Source organism: Asterias amurensis, chromosome 22, assembly GCF_032118995.1.
Source record: "Asterias amurensis chromosome 22, ASM3211899v1".
NCBI lineage: Eukaryota > Metazoa > Echinodermata > Asteroidea > Forcipulatida > Asteriidae > Asterias > Asterias amurensis.
The window spans coordinates 11,525,487-11,535,886 of NC_092669.1; positions in this window are offsets into that span (position 1 = coordinate 11,525,487).

Genomic DNA, 10,400 nt, shown 5'->3' on the forward strand with positions numbered 1-10,400 from the left:
ATACAAGCTAGCATTAATATAATTAATATATATAAGACCAATAGAAACAATATTGCATCAAGCTCCTGGACTAAAAGCGGCTTTACAAACTGGAGCTAACAACCACGACGTTTTGAGAGTGGTTACGTAACGGGGCTTTTCGCAAATCTATCAAAAAAGTGCTGAAGACTCTTCAGGATGGTGTCACATGATCACATTTCTTAGCACATACTACCAGACGAGCTGCCCACAAGATTACTTGTCTTTTCCTTTTCCAAACAACCACCTCCCACCATCCCCCTTGTCGCCGGATTTGGTTTCGAATTTCCCGCTCCAGAATTATTTTGGCCTTAGTACTTTCTGCATGGATAGTGTCGGTCTCCCTCTTCCTCGCACTTTCTATCTCATCCAAACCCCACACCCCTCTACCAACACCAGCTGTTCTACCTTGCCCCCTCCCTAAAAAGAACTTTATACAGTACATTAACGCCTCATACGGTTTTTAAAAGCTTGGATTCCAATACATCTCTCCATGTAATGAGGAATAATTATAAAATAATTAACCTCTAGCCTTTTGAACGTGTTGAGTGCGTCCCGGTTTTACTATTATATACTGTGCTTGCCCCCCCCCCCCCCCCAAAAAAAAAAAAAAAAAAAACATTCATAGAAGCACATAATGTTTTCTTCCTTAAAAACGGATGTTTTTGTGGTCATAATGTTCTCATCTCCGGGTCTCATTACACGGGGCTACATGTATGATTTCGCTTTTCCCTTTACACACGGAATAGTAATCCGCCCGGGCGAAATAGTAAACCGCCCGGGCGAAAAAGTAATCCGCCCGGACGAAATAGTAATCCGCCCGGGCGAAATAGTAATCCGCCCGGGCGAAATAGTAATCCGCCCGGGCGAAATAGAGGAGCCCAATTGTTTTATCGGTATGTCCTATATAAGCTTCCGTAGTTTTGTCAACCGAATTGGCTATAAAATAAAGAATAACTGGAGAGAAAAATTGGAGTCTTTTGCGGTCAGCCATTTTGTCTTCAAGGAAAGGTCAACGCCCCGCCGAAAAAATCCCGCGCTCATCAAAGTAGCCCTGACGTCACACTGCGAGGATCATTAATGATAAAGACAGGGGACCAGTCTAATATCGAAGGAGCGAGCCAACGTGACTAGTTTGCATATCTCCATTGAGAAGGGCAAAGCACATTAATTTTTAAAGGAAATACTTTTCTTGCGATAGAGGAGGGGACGATCCCAAATATGATACAAATATGGATAAACGGTTAAATTATAGCATTGTGATAAAACATGTCGTTGCTTTGAAGACTTTTGGAAACATGTGTGGAATGTACGGTGAAGAATTAGCTGTAAGGAAAAACCAACCCTTCGTGAACACCCCCATTAAAGAATGGAGACAAGTTCCCCTTATTTTCTAGATAACTATCGATAAATCTTTGGGCAAAAAGAATTTCCCTTGTTTGACAACCAGCCCACCCCAGGCCCTTTTTTGCTTCTGCTAGAGCAAAATAAAGCAGGATGGGGATGTACCAGTCAAGTCGTACTTGTGAGATGGTATTTTGGCTGGTAACGCAACAAATATAGGTGCTTTTGATTAGCTCGATCCCTGACGGGATCCCAACAAATATAGGTGCGTTCGATTAGCTCGATCCCTGACTGGATCGCAACAAATATAGGTGCGTTCGATTAGCTCGTACCTGCCGTAATGCGGTGCGCATTCGGGTGAAGAGCCCCTGAGAAGAGCTCCCGAACGATCACTCGCTATCGATCTCTTGGTGACGTCATGCACCTCGGGCCAGTCCCAAGTGATCCAAGTGATCTCGAAGAAGGGCACTCGGAGCCGACCCGGGCCCAACTTGCTGCTAAGCACAGAAATTTGCTTAGCATGAAAAATTTGCACTGATACAAATCGGATTTCCCAACCAAGCTTTTATTTCATTGTCAAGATAGGCAAACAACAGTAAAAAAAAAAAGCAAATGCAACAAATGGAAATTTGGTTGGTAATCCTGTTGTAATCGAGGGAGAAATTTCATGCTAAGCAAATGTTCATGCTTAGCAGCTCTATGAAATTGGAAATTGGGTGAGCCCCTGGAATGACGTCAAGGCTATTCGAACGTACCTGGGGAAGACCGGGGTCGCACCGGGGAAGCTAATCGAACGCACTCATTGCTTATAAAAGTTTGAGAAACTAGTAAACTGCAAACTGCTTAACAACCGAAAGGACCTGTTATAATTGGAAAGCATCTTTAGTGACCTGACATTTCGATCCATCAGACTCTTTCTCGAAGGCTAAATGACAACAAAACAAATAGTGACATGTTCATGTTTGTTGCTTCGTCATTAACCCTCGACCCTCGAGAAAGACTCTGCCATACGGTCTAAAAGTCCGGCAACTTACTATTCTTACTGTGCTTGGTTGTGCACTGATGGACACTTTTACACCATGCATCGAGTTTTAACAATTTTTTTAAAGACACTGGACACTATTGGTAATTGTCAAAGACCAGTCTTCTCACTCGGTGTATCTCAACATGCATAGAATAACAAACGTGTGAAAATTTGAGCTCGATTGGTCGTCGGAGTTGCGAGATAACTAGGAAAGAAAAAACACCCTTGTCACACAGAGATGTGTGCTTTGATCCTTGATTTCGAGACCTCAAATTAAAAATCTAATTTACAGGTTTCTTAAATGGAAGGTACACGTTTGGTAATTACTCAAAACAAAAAATAACTTAAAAACTGACTTGGTAACGAGCATTGGAGAGCTGTTGATAGTGTAAAACATTATGGGAAACGACTTCCTCTGACATAACGTAGTTTTTGAGAAAGAGGTAATTTCTCACTAAAATAATAAAGTACTTCTAGCTAGAAGTCTTTTATTCCTATCTCAAAGCACAAAAAATCGTCCAACAAGGGTGTTTTTTCTTTCATCATTATCTCGTAACTTCGATGACCGATTGAACCCAAATGTTCACAGGCTTGTTATTGTATGCTTATGATGGGATACAATGCCTTTAATCAAATTCGTGGACAATTAATTCTTTCTTGAAAACTACGTTACTTTTGAGGGAGCTGTTTCTTACATTGTGTTATACTATCAACCTCTCCCCATAACTCATTACCAAGAAAGGTTTTATGCTAATAATTTATTTTGAGTAGTTACCAACAGTGTGCATTGCCTTTAATTTCAGCACTTTTAACGAGTTCTTAATTTTGTCCCCACCCAAAGGTTACAAACAGGTACAATTATTACATTTCATTCATGTCTATATTTGTTCATTTACTTTCCCGATAACTTTTGACGAGTTGTGCTCATCTTGATTAAACAGAGTATGCTTGAAATGTTTCAGGTCATTCACACAAAGGCGTGTCATTCCACAAGGGGCCATAACGCATCTCCACACAAGACTCTTTTACCGCCATTTTTCTCTTGGCTCATACGCCAGTTGGGAGTGGTCTGCCAAGGCGTGACAAACTCTAACAGTATACTGTTCAGCTTCATCAAAGGTCTTAGCATCCGTCACAAGAAGGTAGCAATGATCACCAAAACGTGTCTATGGACTGATGCAGAACATGCATGGATATACGATCAGGAAATGCGTCTGAAGGAGAGCTGAAACGGTGAAGTTTGCCGCCATTTTGAGCGCCGAGTGATAGCGTCTGAACACGGCAGGACGTGTCTAACTCAGCAAGTGGTAAGCTGTTGTAAGACGTACCCCCGCCTGTCTATACTCTAAGTCAACTGTTTTTAAATGTATTTTATTTTATTCCGAAACGGGGAGGGTAACATTGTAATAATAAATAACAATTAGTGAAGAAGTCATAAGGAAAGGAGTGTGAAAGGAACATGTTGCCTTGGATCGGTCGAGTTGGTCTTTGAAAAGCGTGTGTAACAGTTTGTTATAAAATGCAAATGGTTTAGAAAGATGTTTTAAAAGTAGAATACAATGATCCACACACATTTGCCACAAAATTGCGTGGTTTTTCTATTACTTGACGAACTAACACGGTCGGCCATTTATGGAAGCAAAATATTTTGACTCCCAAAAATGGCCGGCCGTGTTTGTCGACAAGTTATAAAAGGAAAACCACGCAATGAGTGGTTACTTAGAGTGATACTTGTGTGGATCATTATGTTCTACTTTTAAAATATATTTCTAATCATATGTATTTTATAAAAAACGTTTACAAACGCTTTTTAAAGACCAACTCGACTGATCCAAGGCAACGTGTTCCTTTAACTAAATAACAAAAACATACATTAGTAAAGCCTTGTTCACACAGTTTGATTTTTTTAAACGGTAAATAATAAAAAAAAATACTTTGCAACGCAATGAATTATAGCTTCATCAGGAGTGTCCATAAAAAAACTTACATCTATCTTCCCTACCAAGAATTTAAAAGTCTTTGTTTTATCAATAACATAAACCAACATAATATTCATAAGGTCGTTGGGATAACTTTCCTATGGCGCCACCACTTTTTCACTCATTTTTACAAAAAGGGATCTCATTGAGGTAAATTAGATACTATATCATTTCATTTCGAATTAATAAGTGGTGGCGCCATACGGAAACTTTCCAAATTCTTTGGCTTGACTCTAACCCAATAAACCACCCTATAGTTCAATAAGTAGCTTGTGTGAAGAGCATCTGAATTGGGCCAAAGAATGGCGATGTTATAATTAACACAACGTAAACATAACTCAAACTCAAACTGGGTTTGAAGATACGGTATGTCCTGAGCTTATTCCTTTGGCCAGAACTAGTTCTACAGCCATTAAGCAACCTATTGTACCACTTAGAGTTAAACACTTAACATTTCACATTCCTTTGGCTATATAGACGGCACAGTTCCTTTTAAGAATGAGAAATACCGATGTTTTGTGGCCAAGCCCTTGTGTTTGATCACAGAGAATGTACAGCATCGTTATCACTCCATTTCAACCAGTAACTTAGCATATGTACAAAGGAGAATGACAAAATTCGTCCCGGAATAAATCGGGTGTACGTACGGCTAACCGATGACGCGGAAAACTTGTAGAGATTGGGCATTATAGTCTGGAGTCGAAATGACCTTAACAAATCTGGGGTGGATTTCACAAAGAGTTAGGACTAGTCTTATCTCGAGTTAGGACCAGTTACATTTAGGGACATGCCAGGATGACGCAAAAACAAACTGCGTCTCTCTATCGGTTTTAGTTCCAGAATGATTCAAAAGCATAGCTGAAAGTTTTTATAAGTCCGGGCTTTTTTTTCAACGCATATATTTGTTTTCTCCAATAATCACCACATGCCGTGTCTATCATGCATTAAATGTCCCAAATTTATGGGGTGTGTCGGGTCTACTCCCTGGCCTCTAGCGTCGCTTTGAAAATCCCCATAGCATTAATATTTGTACGAAGGAAAGCCCTTGAAATTGTCCATCCAACGGTGCTAAACTTGTTTAGATTCGGCAATGATTTTGAGTGAAATTGACCCGTTGTACTTTTGATTTTCTCTGTGCACAAAAATCCCGTAGGGAGGCTTGTTGAGTTCGTTTCGGAACACAGCCGCCTACTTTTAATTTTCGGTATCAAGAAGTCTGGAAGCCGCTCTAAAACTTTGAAATTTGAATTTAGGGAAATGCCAGGATGACGCAGGAAAAAACTGCGTCCCTCTATCGGTTTTAGTTCCAAAATGATTCAAAAGCATAGCTGAAAGTTTTTATAAGTCCGGGCTTTTTGTTCAACGCATATATTTGTTTTCTCCAATAATCACCACATGCCGTGTCTATCATGCATTAAATGTCCCAAATTTATGGGGTGTGTCGGGTCTACTCCCTGGCCTCTAGCGTCGCTTTATAAATCCCAATAGAACTAATTTTTGTACGAGAGGAAAGCCCTTGAAATTGTCCATCCCATGGTGCTAAACTCGTTTAGATTTGGCAATGATTTTGGGTGAAATTGACCCGCTGTACTTTTGATTTTCTCTGTGCACAAAAATCCCGTAGGGAGGCTTGTTGAGTTCGTTTCGGAGCACAGCCGCCTACTTTTAATTTTCGGTATCAAGAAGTCTGGAAGCCGCTCTAAAACTTTGAAATTTGAATTTAGGGACATGCCAGGAAGACGCAGGAACAAACTGCGTCTCTCTATCGGTTTTAGTTCCAGAATTATTCAAAAGCGTAGCTGAAAGTTTTTATAAGTCCGGGCTTTTTGTTCAACGCATATATTTGTTTTCTCCAATAATCACCACATGCCGTGTCTGTCATGCATTAAATGTCCCAAATTTATGGGGTGTGTCGGGTCTACTCCCTGGCCTCTAGCGTCGCTTTATAAATCCCCATAGAACTAATTTTTGTACGAGAGGAAAGCCCTTGAAATTGTTCATCCAATGGTGCTAAACTCGTTTAGATTTGGCAATGATTTTAGGTGAAATTGACCCGCTGTACTTTTGATTTTCTCTGTGCACAAAAATCCCGTAGGGAGGCTTGTTGAGTTCGTTTCGGAGCACAGCCGCCTACTTTTAATTTTCGGTATCAAGAAGTCTGGAAGCCGCTCTAAAACTTTGAAATTTGAATTTAGGGAAATGCCAGGATGACGCAGGAAAAAACTGCGTCCCTCTATCGGTTTTAGTTCCAGAATGATTCAAAAGCATAGCTGAAAGTTTTTATAAGTCCGGGCTTTTTGTTCAACGCATATATTTGTTTTCTCCAATAATCACCACATGCCGTGTCTATCATGCATTAAATGTCCCAAATTTATGGGGTGTGTCGGGTCTACTCACTGGCCTCTAGCGTCGCTTTGAAAATCCCCATAGAGCTAATTTTTGTACGAGAGGAAAGCCCTTGAAATTGTCCCTCCAATGGTGCTAAACTTGTTTAGATTTGGCAATGATTTCGGGTGAAATTGACCCGCTGTACTTTTGATTTTCTCTGTGCACAAAAATCCCGTAGGGAGGCTTGTTGAGTTCGTTTCGGAGCACAGCCGCCTACATTTAATTTTCGGTATAAAGAAGTCTGGAAGCCGCTCTAAAACTTTGAAATTTGAATTTAGGGACATGCCAGTATGTCGCAGGAACAAACTGCGTCTCTCTATCGGTTTTAGTTCCAGAATTATTCAAAAGCGTAGCTGAAAGTTTTTATAAGTCCGGGCTTTTTGTTCAACGCATATATTTGTTTTCTCCAATAATCACCACATGCCGTGTCTATCATGCATTAAATGTCCCAAATTTATGGGGTGTGTCGGGTCTACTCCGTGGCCTTTAGCGTCGCTTTGAAAATCCCCATAGCACTAATTTTTGTACGAGAGGAAAGCCCTTGAAATTGTCCATCCAATGGTGCTAAACTCGTTTAGATTTGGCAATGATTTTAGGTGAAATTGACCCGCTGTACTTTTGATTTTCTCTGTGCACAAAAATCCCGTAGGGAGGCTTGTTGAGTTCGTTTCGGAGCACAGCCGCCTACTTTTAATTTTCGGTATCAAGAAGTCTGGAAGCCGCTCTAAAACTTTGAAATTTGAATTTAGGGAAATGCCAGGATGACGCAGGAAAAAACTGCGTCCCTCTATCGGTTTTAGTTCCAGAATGATTCAAAAGCATAGCTGAAAGTTTTTATAAGTCCGGGCTTTTTGTTCAACGCATATATTTGTTTTCTCCAATAATCACCACATGCCGTGTCTATCATGCATTAAATGTCCCAAATTTATGGGGTGTGTCGGGTCTACTCACTGGCCTCTAGCGTCGCTTTGAAAATCCCCATAGAGCTAATTTTTGTACGAGAGGAAAGCCCTTGAAATTGTCCCTCCAATGGTGCTAAACTTGTTTAGATTTGGCAATGATTTCGGGTGAAATTGACCCGCTGTACTTTTGATTTTCTCTGTGCACAAAAATCCCGTAGGGAGGCTTGTTGAGTTCGTTTCGGAGCACAGCCGCCTACATTTAATTTTCGGTATAAAGAAGTCTGGAAGCCGCTCTAAAACTTTGAAATTTGAATTTAGGGACATGCCAGTATGTCGCAGGAACAAACTGCGTCTCTCTATCGGTTTTAGTTCCAGAATTATTCAAAAGCGTAGCTGAAAGTTTTTATAAGTCCGGGCTTTTTGTTCAACGCATATATTTGTTTTCTCCAATAATCACCACATGCCGTGTCTATCATGCATTAAATGTCCCAAATTTATGGGGTGTGTCGGGTCTACTCCGTGGCCTTTAGCGTCGCTTTGAAAATCCCCATAGCACTAATTTTTGTACGAGAGGAAAGCCCTTGAAATTGTCCATCCAATGGTGCTAAACTTGTTTAGATTTGGCAATGATTTTGGGTGAAATTGACCCGTTGTACTTTTGATTTTCTCTGTGCACAAAAATCCCGTAGGGAGGCTTGTTGAGTTCGATTCGGAGCACAGCCGCTTACTTTTAATTTTCGGTATCAAGAAGTCTGGAAGCCGCTCTAAAACTTTGAATTTGAATTTATGGACATGCCAGGATGACGCAGGAACAAACTGCGTCTCTCTATCGGTTTTAGTTCCAGATTTATTCAAAAGCGTAGCTGAAAGTTTTTATAAGTCCGGGCTTTTTGTTCAACGCATATATTTGTTTTCTCCAATAATCACCACATGCCGTGTCTATCATGCATTAAATGTCCCAAATTTATGGGGTGTGTCGGGTCTACTCACTGGCCTCTAGCGTCGCTTTGAAAATCCCCATAGAGCTAATTTTTGTACGAGAGGAAAGCCCTTGAAATTGTCCACCCAATGGTGTTAAACTTGTTTAGATTTGGCAATGATTTCGGGTGAAATTGACCCGCTGTACTTTTGATTTTCTCTGTGCACAAAAATCCCGTAGGGAGGCTTGTTGAGTTCGATTCGGAGCACAGCCGCTTACTTTTAATTTTCGGTATAAAGAAGTCTGGAAGCCGCTCTAAAACTTTCAAATTTGAATTGAGGGACATGCCAGTATGACGCAGGAACAAACTGCGTCTCTCTATCGGTTTTAGTTCCAGAATTATTCAAAAGCGTAGCTGAAAGTTTTTATAAGTCCGGGCTTTTTGTTCAACGCATATATTTGTTTTCTCCAATAATCACCACATGCCGTGTCTATCATGCATTAAATGTCCCAAATTAATAGGGGTGTGTCGGGTCTACTCCCTGGCCTCTAGCGTCGCTTTATAAATCCCCATAGAACTAATTTTTGTACGAGAGGAAAGCCCTTGACATTGTCCATCCAATGGTGCTAAACTTGTTTAAATTTGGCAATGATTTCGAAGGAAATTGACCCGTTGTACTTTTGATTTTCTCTGTGCACAAAAATCCCGTAGGGAGGCTTGTTGAGTTCGTTTCGGAGCACAGCCGCCTACTTTTAATTTTCGGTATCAAGAAGTCTGGAAGCCGCTCTAAAACTTTGAAATTTGAATTTAGGGACATGCCAGGATGACGCAGGAACAAACTGCGTCTCTCTATCGGTTTTAGTTCCAGAATTATTCAAAAGCGTAGCTGAAAGTTTTTATAAGTCCGGGCTTTTTGTTCAACGCATATATTTGTTTTCTCCAATAATCACAACATGCCGTGTCTATCATGCATTAAATGTCCCAAATTGATGGGGTGTGTCGGGTCTACTCCCTGGCCTCTAGCGTCGCTTTATAAATCCCCATAGAACTAATTTTTGTACGAGAGGAAAGCCCTTGAAATTGTCCATCCAATGGTGCTAAACTTGTTTAAATTTGGCAATGATTTCGAAGGAAATTGACCCGTTGTACTTTTGATTTTCTCTGTGCACAAAAATCCCGTAGGGAGGCTTGTTGAGTTCGTTTCGGAGCACAGCCGCCTACATTTAATTTTCGGTATCAAGAAGACTGGAAGCCGCTTTAAAACTTTGAAATTTGAATTTAGGGACATACCAGGATGACGCAGGAACAAACTGCGTCTCTCTATCGGTTTTGGTTCCAGAATTATTCAAAAGCGTAGCTGAAAGTTTTTATAAGTCCGGGCTTTTTGTTCGTCGCATAGATTTGTTTTCTCCAATAATCACCACGTGCCGTGTCTATCATGCATAAAATGTCCCAAATTTATGGGGTGTGTCGGGTCTACTCCCTGGCCTCTAGCGTCGCTTTATAAATCCCCATAGAACTAATTTTTGTACGAGAGGAAAGCCCTTGAAATTGTCCTTCCATTGGTGCTAAGCTTGTTTAGATTTGGCAATGATTTCGGGTGAAATAGACCCGCTGTACTTTTGATTTTCTCTGTGCACAAAAATCCCGTAGGGAGGCTTGTTGAGTTCGTTTCGGAGCACAGCCGCCTACATTTGATTTTCGGTATAAAGAAGTCTGGAAGCCGCTCTAAAACTTTGAAATTTGAATTTAGGGACATGCCAGTATGACGCAGAAACAAACTGCGTCTCTCTATCGGTTTTAGTTCCAGAATTATTCAAAAGCG